The sequence below is a fragment of the Tachypleus tridentatus genome, chromosome 7 (genome assembly GCF_004210375.1).
Source record: "Tachypleus tridentatus isolate NWPU-2018 chromosome 7, ASM421037v1, whole genome shotgun sequence".
NCBI lineage: Eukaryota > Metazoa > Arthropoda > Merostomata > Xiphosura > Limulidae > Tachypleus > Tachypleus tridentatus.
Genome location: NC_134831.1, coordinates 76,354,788 through 76,366,929, shown reverse-complemented (window position 1 = coordinate 76,366,929; position 12,142 = coordinate 76,354,788). Strand labels below are relative to the sequence as shown.

Sequence of the window (12,142 nt, the reverse complement as noted above, 5' to 3'; positions counted from 1 at the left end):
CACCCACCACCAACTCTTAGGATATCCTTTTACCAAAAAATACTGGGATTGATTGTATCATTATAACGCCCTCACGGCTGAAATGGCGAAAATGTTTGGTGTGACGGAGATTCGAAACGGTGACTCTCCGATTGCGTGTCATGTGCCCTAATTACCAGGCCATGCTGGGCTGTCTTGATGATGAACTGTGTGTGTGTGTGTGTGTTGCATAAACTTACATGAATAATTTACGTGACATTCTATACAGGCTTGATACAGTTTTCCAGTAAGAATAACACAGCATAATTTAAATTTTACAAAGTACATAGTATGTCACTCATTAGGCGCAACAAAGAAAGTCATGTAATATCACACACATACTATTATATATTATATAAAGTAGCTAAAGGTTCTATATCCTAAAGCTTGGTGTATTTTAGGTGTCAGACACTGTTCGATATTGTGAGTAAAGAGAGCTCATTCTAGCTTTTACATTTAAATTGAGCACAACAAAATATCTCATCTGGGACGCTATTTTGATATACTCTGCAAATATAAGGTAAACATCTGTTCCTTCCTATTCGCATGACGAGTTTGCATACAATGATAATAAATATTCAACTTGAAGTTACAGCTACAACCAAAAGGTGAAAATTTGATGACGATAAACCACTCTTCGGAACTATAAAATTTGAAGAGAGCTTGAATGGGCAGTGCAGGAGGCTATAGCACGTTTCACATAGTAGCAGGAGGCTATAGCACGTTTCACATAGCAACAAATCGTAAATGCTTTGAAGAAATTTTTCTTCAAAAGGTACAAGTGGTTTACGCAAGCACAGAAGTCCATGACTGGAGATTGCTTAACGGTTTAGTAAAGATATCTTGAGTGAGGATGTTTGCCGAATTAAAACTGCTTCCGAGATTTGCCGGTTGTTTTTTTTTTTTTTTTTTTAATCAATGATTTTCAATACACACACACAATGTTTTTCTGAGTTGCAATGGTGGTAAACGTGGAAGGGATTTTAATCATGTTCTACTAATCTGGCTTTCAATTTACTTCTGGTTTCTCTTATGTAAAATTCTAGGTGTTTATTACAAGTTGTTGAGAAAAAGAAAACGTTCTAATTGTATGCTTGTAGATAATGTTTGTTAAATAAACGACTTTAATCCAGGGTCGAGTTTTGAAAAATTTGAGCTTGACTAGATTTTTATGTTTAATGGTAAGTTTGATCCAAGTGTGAATTACTTTTGAATTGATTGAAGGATAAACTGCAGTAACGTTGTGTATTTTAGGTTACTTGTATCAACTTTGTTCACAAGATTCATTTTGATGTCTTTTTGTGTGAGGATGTTTTTTTCAACACGGAAATGCACTGGTATGAATGAAGGAAATATTTCCTAAGGTTAACATCTTGATCTAAATCGCCATTTGAACGTAATTGCTTACAAGGGTTATTTAATGTTTTGATCTTCCGTTTGGTTTCATGAGTGGAATTTTAGTTTTGTAATGAGTTCCCGATCTAATCATGTTGAGGTTAAGAAAATATGACTGCTTGTTCGTGTTCCAAAGTCAATTTAATGTTGGAGTGAAGGTAGTTTTAAGTGTTTGAAGAAAGTTAAGTGTTCAGTAGAAGTGAAACCACTAAGAGTTCCATAAGCATACCTGTACCAGGAAAGAGAACATGGCGTGGAATGTCAATTCCTGTCATAAATATGTTGACTACAACAGATGAAACGGGACTACCCATGTTCAAACCATTTATACGAAGAAAACTGTTGCTGTTGAAAAATAAATTGAGTTTAGTTGTGACAAGCTCTTAAAGGGGACAAAAACCACGTAAGGAATGTAGTTAATACAAAGGCGGATTGCATATTACAAACCTCACTGATGAAAACCGACATCAAAATTAGCTATAAATGCTTTAGAATTTAGTTGGTCTTGGGTATTTCTGAAAGTGAAGACATCTTTAAACAAAACAAACCCTGTAGACTTTAAGTATGCTGTGAGAGTCCAGGCTACCTATCTGCCAAGTTGTGTAGTGCATGAGACAGACGTATATAACATAAAGATCGTGAATAATTATATTACCCTTTTTATTATTCGTAACAAAATTCTGTTCAGCTGTTTTTATCGTTAGTACGGTTGTTTGGGATGGCTTTGAAATTCCTTTTATCGGAAAGAATTTCTGCTCATATTAACTTTTAGAATTTAAACTAATGTTAGCGTTTTTCTTCAGGTTATAAATATGTGTGATTTCATTGCTTGCGAAATTACTTTTCCGTTTACAGGTTTGGTTCACTATGTTTATTATTTTGTAACCGAGTTGTTGTTTTTTCTTTTTAAACTGTTTAAAATGTGAGTTTGGAAAACTCCGGGAATCGCATTATGTTATTGTTATCTATCACAAAATTATGGTGGTTAAGGTTTTGGATTTTGTTTTTGAACTGCAGGTTGTTTAAAGTAGAGATGACATTTTGTTATTTTATGTAGTGGGTCAGTAGTCTAACATTTTTAGGGAAGTTTTCAACTGTAGGTAAGGAATATTTTTGTGGTTGACGGTAAAGTTGAGGCCTTTTTTTGTTTAGAAGTTGCAGTTCTCTGGTAACGAGGTTAGATGGCGTTTTTTTGTTGTGTCGTCTTTCAAGTTTGTTTAGTTTCCTTAGTTGATTTGGTCCAGTTCTTTGTCGTGCAAAGATTTATCTTGATTTAATACAAACTTATCTTGGACTAGCTGGTGGTCTAATTTCTATTTGAAGTTTTCTAAACAGTCCAGTTATTTACATTTAGAATCCGGGGATTGCTTTCAAAAGTTTTCTCTGCATGTTTCATACATATTTAAAATAAACAAAAACGATTTAACTTTTGGATAACTTCAACAAATTTTGATGGTTGTTAAGAGAGGACAAAAAGGACATAGCATTTCTCTTTTGAACGATTTTTATATTTAAGTCACGACCGAGATGTGCAAAAATATAACTTCTGAACCTTTAAACGGCGGCCATTATTATGTGACGCTGCTACCTACAACATTCCCACTGTATAAGGGTTAGAACTGTTACACAATCTAAGGTCATGTGACTTCTTTGCTCCGTACAGTATACGCACATTACTGTACCCATGTGTACTCACTGAACCCGATGATGACAAAACCTTGAAGACACTTTGCAGGTTTATCACGATGTTAAACTTGTAGAAAAAAGTGAAGATGTACTCTTAAAAAGTCACTTGCTCAGCTTCTTTCATGGAACATATAAATAGGTAATGAAGGAACAACTTGAAGTTAAAGCTGTGCTTCAAGGTATACCTCCTCAACTCGAGAAACGATGGAACATACAAGCTACATCTGTACGTAAAATAACATAGATTTATACACCGGAATTGTAATATTCCCGCTTTAAGCGTCTTATTATCCGTTCAGCCGGAAACTACGGAGAATTTTAACTAAAGAAATAAAATAAAAGAAATCGATCTCATTTTTAATTTTTTAAAGCAGAATAGTTTAATATCTTCAGAGAAGGATGTTGAAATCGAACAAAGGTCACTAAACACTCAAGCTAACATACACTACGTGTTTTAGAAAGACTATCATGTAACTAACACGCAGTAACAAGCATAAAAACCTCTCAGACTTTTTAAAAATTATAAAACGGAATTAACAAGAGGGGAGTTTGAATTATCACAGGCTTTTTATTTTCAACTATAGTAATACAGAAGTTTAACATTCACATTACGTGTGCAGTACCAGAAGAATAGATATAAACGATTCGGTGACTTCCGCATGTAAAAGAAAATAATAACGTATTATTTTAAATGCAGCCGCCTTCTTGGTACGTTGAAAACACTACATTAAAAACAACATTAGTTTAAAACACACTAAATACATTTAAATTACTGCAGAAACTATCTGGTACTTGATCAGTAAAGTCTAGTAGTATAGTCAAAACAAATTTTATCCAGGATTATCTTGAGGAAAGAGAAGTACAGCTGCTAGTCAGCTGCATGACCGCATGACTTTCTAATGATAGTTACACATAAAAAATAAATTAGACGTTGTTTTTACTGATAAAATAAGAGCAAATAATCAATAAATTTACTCGATACATGAATGTTACACAGAGAGCGAATCAACACTGCAGGCTGAGATTTTCAAAATACTGAATAAAATGTTTTTGAATTTCGCACAAAACCACACGAGGGCTATCTGCGCTAGCCGTCCCTAATTTAGCAGCGTAAAACCAGAGGGAAGGCAGCTAGTCATCACCACCCACCGCCAACTCTTGGGCTACTCTTTTACTAACGAATAGTGGGGTTTATCGTAACATTATAACGCCCACACGGCTGAAAGGGCGAGCATGTTTGGTGTGACGGGGATTCGAACCCGCGATCCTGAAATTAAGGCGTCGAACGCTTTAACCACCTGGCCATGCAGGGCCATCTGAAGAAATTGAACAATGTACGGACAGATGATGTAAGCGTTACTTAAATTCTGTACCACTATTGTTGGTTTTTACTGTCTCTCACTGTGTACGTGGTGGTATTTTACATAAAGTCTGCAGCTCTGATGTGAAGCCCGACGAAGGGCGTTTGCCTGAAAAGTCGCAAGAAATAACATTTATCACGTGAAGTTTTAATATTTCTATTTTTATACCGTACGGAAGAAATATAGTCTTCGCTGTGATGCATCGTATGATAATCAGACCTGTTTTTAATATTAATGGTTATAATATACATATAGCTCATACCAGACATTTTATATCGCCTTGATATAAAACTTCAGCGCCCTCTTACTGAACTCTGATGTTTGGAAAAAATTAGATTGGCTGCACAAGAGTAATACGAACGTGCTTCAAACTGCATAATAAATCACGTGATCATCCAATTTGTGAAATACTCTTATCAGTGATGTAGATAGACACATGCTCAAATTACAATACAGGAGCTAATTAATAAACTGGAAATGAAACCTTAATTAAACAATGGATTCCATGAGGTATCACGTGCAGCAACTTTCTTACGAGTAAACTTCTTGTTTTGTTTTAGTACAATGTGCTACCTTCGCTCTGACAACCACAGGAAGTCAAATCCTGGATTTTATGACAGTAGAAGGCCTTTAGAAGAGAGCATATATATATATACAATACCCCAAATTTTGCTGTTTTGTCGGAAAAAATAATCTCTAAAGTGCTATCAGTGTGGACCATAAACAGTGCAACTTACATGCAAATACCGTTAATGTATATTTAGTTACTTTGTAAAAGAAACAGATCACAACAAGCGAAACTTGTTCAGATTTCAATGTTACATGACTAAACCAGCTCAAAGATAAACTTGAACTGAGTTCAAGCTTAATCAGATACGATTGTAGAGCGACATAGACATGCTATTCATAGTTTCTTGTTGTTTTTTTTACAGAAATGCAGAAGAACAGACAATAACAGAATGAACAGAAACTGTGATCTGATATCCAGTAGAACAAATACGAGGGTACTGCGACATATAGATGCTACTCATAGTTGTTTTCACAAGTGCACAAATGAACAAACAATAACAATAATCACAAACTGTGGTCTCATATCCAATAAAGTAAAACGATCTAATGAGATGACTCGCACGTTTTTTTTCCTTCTCACCAAACGCTGACCTAGGAAGTAACAATATATAAAAGAAATTCAACGAATTAATGTAATTTAACAGATTTTACCTGAATGTTTTCAGTAGTTTAAGGGAAAAAATAAGTATTTTTAACGATGATTTTGTTTGTGGATACATACCAATGAAGTGGAGACACAATATTTACGAGTGAGACACATTGCACCAATATATTTCCTTGGATTTTTTCTTCTGTTGTTGACACACAAACTTATTTCAGACTTGTATGTCTGGCTAGTTCACTATATATATTATTAATTTATTTTGCTACAAAATGTTACCTCACACAACAGAACGTCCAGTAATGGCCCAGCACTCCTTACGATCAACTGCACGTACAATATAGGATAACACTGAGAAGAGGTTGTTATCCCAAGGTTCTCCATACACTAATTGTGCTCCATAAGTCCTTGGTTTTTTCTCGCAGTAGCGAGATTTAACGAATAAATTTTTTATTAAGTGTTATCACGTTTAAATCAATCCGTATAATTTGACATTTTATTTCATCATTTGTTATGTTGTGTATTTTCCAAAGTTTATTGTGAGAGTCTACACACTAGACAACAGTTGATTCCTTCAAGTGCAGATAGACTTAAAACGTAATTACACGAATTTTAGAGTTTTTTAACATTCTTTATTTCACGCAAAATATTTTCTGTAATTTTTGCCGATGTACCCACTTTTAAACAGATTATTAACCAAGACCATTTCTTGATTAACGTTCCTGGAAAACTAACAAAAACCGGACTGTACTCGACTTCAATTACTCTCGGGGTACTGAACGACCTATCTTGTTGAATGATGGTGGTACAAACTTATGTACAAAGAGTATCTGATTCAATGGTTCATTAGATAACGGTTTTAATAACAAATTTATTTGTGTAAATGTTTACAATTTCATCAGTATCGCATTTTCGCTATATATTGTAATAATTCAAGTTAAATAAAGAATGCAACTAGTTCAACCACTTTTGATTAAGATTTAGAATCCTATTATTTGAGTCACTAAAATCACGAACTCTCAGGATTCAGACAAAAGCTTCTGGACTACAACTCCTAAGCCTGAGCATAACTTATAGAAACAGTGCGTCAATGATGATTTTTACTTTTGTTTTACGCCTTAAGAATAAACGGGAGCCTCAATCAAAACAACTATATAAACAGAAGTTTTTCTCTCTTGTGTAGAAATTGAAAATATCGGTTATAATGTTTACTAATTCCATAACTGTTATTTTGTGCACGCTTGTAAATGTTTGTTTCAAATCCTTCCAAAGTTTTAACCAGAAACAAGTATGCAAGTAGCACGAATTTGAGTCACACGATGTCATGTACTGGTGTTAAAAAAGTAGAAACATTTTATACAAGACGAAGGAAAAGTGCCGAGACGAAGGAAAATGTTTTATACCACTTTCCACGAGCTAATGGACGAACTTGAGTTTGTGCAAAATCAATTTCTTTGTCACGCCCTCTCAATTCTAAGAAACCTTTTTCTACTACATGCTAATATTGAAGAACGAAAGAAATTTGACATTTAATATAGCCAGATAAACAAGGAAAAACGACTGACTTATATCAAAGTACCATGAGTTAAATAACACTATGAATACCGGAATACTATACATCGAACTGCTACCGTCAGTTCCTCCAGTGTCTGCAGTATTGACTTGTGATCTCGCTCACGCGAGAAAGAGAGAAAACACGTTATACAACTAGTCCATTTAAGTCTCTTGAATAATGAGGGAACGAAAAGCAGACAACAACGACAAAAGGACAACGGGCGTTGTCACGAAACAGTCTTGACGTCTCGGTTACCGCAGAAATGTGTTAAAAATGTTACTTCCTAAAGCCATTCGCGTGAAATATCTTAATTGGAGGATTGAAGAGGCGAGTGGATAAAAATAAAACTGCCACAAGGAGTCGGTTCAAATGTTCCTGTAGAAAGAAACGAGTCGCAAGAAAAACTGCCAAACAAGGTAAATACATGGTTGAGAAGATGAAACATCAGTAAACTTATCTTAAAGTGTGGAAAGTATGGAAACAAACGAAATAAACTCGCAAAAGACCTATAAAAAGATAGTTTAAAATAAAATCATAGAATCCGAAATAAAAAGTTCGCAAAGCAACAGAAGACACACGAAAGAATCAGTCGCTGATGAGTTGAACTAAACACATTAAATCATGGGAACAATAAAAAAAAACTTGGAAAATTAAACTAAAAACACGAAATCACGTGAATACAACACTGCACACTTTTATGGAAACTAGGATAACAATCTGAAATAACAGCATAGAAACTGGACTGAGAAACTCAGCCAGATCAGAAATAAATAACCAGAACAAAATATGAAATCGTGTAAAATAATATCTTAAACAATAAAACTGTAAAGAAATTCATTGTTCACCATCAACAAATCGGGTGTAGCAGTATACATTATTTACCTTTCCAATAAACTACAACTCAACAAATCGGGTGTAGCAGTATACATTATTTACCTTTCCAATAAACTACAACTCAACAAATCGGGTGTAGCAGTATACATTATTTGTCCTTTCCAATAAACTACAACTCTTCTGTGTTTCGAATTTAACAGCAGCTCACTAATCACGTTTAAAGCTGTTGGAGCATACAGTACCTTAATCGTCACCAACACATAGAAAGATGAGAGTATTCAACTCACTATCTTTATACAAGCGGTCATTTATTACTTATTCAACATTAAAATATTACTATCTAATGATAGTTTGATACTACATCCTACAAAGCCTAGAGTAGAGTATGTAAGCGGTTTCTTGGTGGATTACATACGGAAAAAGCAATCCAATTTCGACGTCCATGAGGAGTTTGAGATAAAACGTTATCAACATGGTAGACCGTTCAGGATGCTACAGTTAAAATACAGTAACAGTACATGTCCTTACAAACTAGATGCGAGTTGTATAACTAAACAGTATCTAACGCTTTTAACACATTACTCGCCACCAACGAACAAGTTTTACATGATACTACAAACATATGCATGTGCAGTATTCACCGTTTTTACACATTATTCGAGCCACAAACTGTTTATCTTGCATTGCATTTAGTAGTTGAAAAACCTGCTCACCACATATTAATAGCAAGCTTACAATGGTGAAAGTTCTGCTTGGTTGTTGTTACACAGCTAAACAATGGGCAATTTGTGTTGTACAACAATAATTTACTAGCAGTATACGACTTGGTCTGTTAACAAGTTTGTCATTCAAACTAAGCTTAACATATTAACTAAAACAAGCAAAAATACTACAAAAAACATTCAGAGTAAAATAAAATCTAAACACAATAACCAATAAAATTTCAGATTATAATCTGACAAATAAAAATTTAAGTTACATCTACACAATCACTTTTTAGGTTTGTTGTTTGTTTTGAATTTAGCAGTGGAAGGCTAAAGGGAAGGTAGCCATCCACGGCCAACTCTTGAGCTATTCTTTTTACCAACGAGTAACCTCATAACGTTCTTACGGCTGAAAGGGCGAGCAAGTTTGGTGACGTGGAGATTCGAACCCGTGACACTCAGATTGCGAGACAGGTCGTCAGTTTGAAGACAAAAATAGTTTTATAACAATGTTAATGTTACAAAAATATATTTTTACAAATTTAATGTAGCTTGTGATATCGATTAGACAGAAAACTAGAGACTGCATAATGCTTTTTAAAAAATACTTAAATTACTTCGAACGTTATACAATTTAATGTAAAAATTGTAAATAAGTTATTTTTATAACAATAGAGAATGGAGTTTAGAAAGATCGTGGCAAAATTTTACAAATTATGGAAAATTTTGAAATTTACATGATTTTAAAATTAGTAATAGCCAGCTGATGTTTGACCATTATTTCTTTTTCAGAAAAGTTTTTTTTGGTTTTTGAATTTCGTGCAAAGCTACACGAGGGTTATCTGCGCTAGCCGTCCCTAATTTAGCAGTGTAAGACTAGAAGGAAGGCAGCCAGTCATCAACACCCACCGCCAATCTTGAGCTACTCTTTTTAAAACGAACAGTGGAATTGACCGTCACATTATAACGCTCCCCCGATTGAAAGGGCGAACATTTTTGGTGCAACAGGGATTCGAACCCGAGACCCTCATATTACGAGTAAAGCGCCTTAACCCGCTGGCCATGCCGGGCCTTTTCAGAGAAGATTCGTAACACGTGAGAATAATAAACGTTAATAATACGTGTTTCAGATAAATACTGTTTTCAACACTTTTCGATACAGAGATTAAGCATGTCTTTTCCTTGTGCCAATAACAAGGATTTTATTAGACAAAACGTTTACAAAGTAAAAACAATTATTTTGTAAGATTCTGAACAAATACGCATATTGAAACTTAAATAAATTCAATTTATTAAATATTTACATGTAAAAGACTATATTTAGTTCGTTATATTTCTGATATATATTATAATTATATTACGTGTAATTCATTAAACATTTTTGTATTAAATTAGATATTATATGCTTACAAGATACATAACCATTCAGAAACCCTGTAATAAATTTATTAATATTTATATTTTTAAAACTTCAATTCATTAGGTATTTTCTCTTTAGGTTATAATTTGTTAATGAGATATCCTACTTTCAATTATTTAACACATTAGATACCCTGTACTTAATGGGTGGGAACATATTTTCGTAATTACACTCATATGTACTAGTTAACCTGGATTTTATGAGCCATAATGTGAAATTTAATGGCAACATTCTTATCTTTAACTTACAATCCAACTACCTGGGCAAAAGAGTAGCAATTCCTATGTTTCTTCTTCGCACCAAATATTCCAGTTGATAAATACTAAACTTACCTATAAAAAAAGAGAAAATATACATTAACATGTATCCTCGTGGAAACATGTTACTAAAATGTAAATGTACATTAATGATACCTATTAATTATAAATTCACATATCAGACAAAAAGAATAAATACGAATTTAAAATACATTTCGAAAGCACCGCAGAGTTGCTATTGCATTAGAAATGAGGTTCTTCATCGTACAGTTTGTTCTTTAAAATGTATTTGTGATGATGCTTTGCGTGATAAAGATATAACATTTGGGAAGGTTTGCAGCAGTAAGCAAACCTGGCCTCGTTCTTTTATTCTACCAATATTTTTTTAATATAAGAAAGTTCATGTACGCATCTCAGTAAATGTTTGATAGATCATTATCACAGCGAACTAAACTCCACTTAATGAATTCTTCATAACGCTTTAATTCTCAGAGCTTCGTTCTCAGTTGTAATGTAAACAGCAAACATAAAATAATATAAACTACGATGGTTGAATATTGAAAAACAAGAGCAGTTGAGAACAAATCGCTCATTTACTTAATTATGTGTTTTTATCGTTTTAATCTTTCAGTTGTTCAAAAAAAAATTATTAGATCATGTATATACACAACAAATTGTAATGACAGTGGAAGTTCGGATCATATCCAGAACACTTGAAAGAACAGACTCGAAAAAATCGTTTCCAATAAAGAAAACTAAATAATTTTAACTTTTAAAAGCATCACAAATCAGACGAATACGATAAAGTAAGATACTAAAGTCAATTATTCCAATCTTCACAAATTTTATTTAATATTCCTTGTTCACGGCTAAAAGCTGATGCTAATATTAAAGTTTCATTTAAAAAAAAATCGGATATAAAATATCTATATTACAAATGGATAAAAATATAGGAAAGCGGAAAAACTATTCTATATCTATGAGTGAAAATGTTTTCAAAACATAACTTCCATTATGTGATGAGGGTAGGATTATCACTAATTAGAAATATGATAATAAGAATACTCCAAATTTAAAAATACTCATAAAAATTTACAAAATTTGATAATAAAGTTCCCAAATGTAATAAACAAAAAGATAATAAAATAGCATGAACGAAGTTATGGTATCTAATTTAAATATTTGAAACAATAAAACTCGCATCCTCCTAAGAAATCCAGATAACGCCATCTTGAAACTTCATTAAAGGTACTTTAGGAAAAAGGCATCGATTACCCAAAGACTAGCTTTGTTTGAACCAGCAACTGATACTATAGATCGTAAGTTACTACTCGTGTCGACATTGTAAAATGTGTTGCAATCAGTTTTTATACGTATGTTAATATTGAATGCCTAAAGTGTGTGTATACAGGTTTGAATACATTATTGTTAGTTTTAAATTTAAAAAAGTGGTTTGAAATACTTAATTTAGAAAGTCCATAAGAAAGGAGTTTTGGAATGAACAATCAAGAGTTATTCGTGTCTCTTAACTGAAACTTTCTCCATCAAACTGAATAAAATTTTAAAATCTTCAGTTCGATTTAAAGGTTTTAATTTGGAAAGAAATAATTACAGATCTTTGGAAGTATAAATAACATGCAAAGGCATTTGTAGGGTACGCTCTTTGTTTGTTTCTGCCCAATTACTGGTAACGCTCGATATAGAAATGTTATAATTCGCTTCAATGCCACGACGAACTAAT

General features: G+C 33.3%; 1 protein-coding gene across 7 annotated transcripts in view; it reads right to left on the bottom strand.

The window, feature by feature from the left end:
• Positions 1-12,142, bottom strand: part of Liprin-alpha (PTPRF interacting protein alpha) — a 303,577-nt gene that overhangs the window by 122,904 nt on the left and 168,531 nt on the right. Inside the window, exon 1 of one of the 7 annotated variants that reach the window (XM_076512554.1) lies at positions 10,404-10,422. The exons of the other annotated variants lie outside the window; for them this stretch is intronic. The gene's annotated coding sequence lies outside the window, so the exon portion shown is untranslated. Of the gene's footprint in view, positions 1-10,403; positions 10,423-12,142 lie in introns of those variants that run through there. 7 annotated transcript variants of the gene reach the window in all.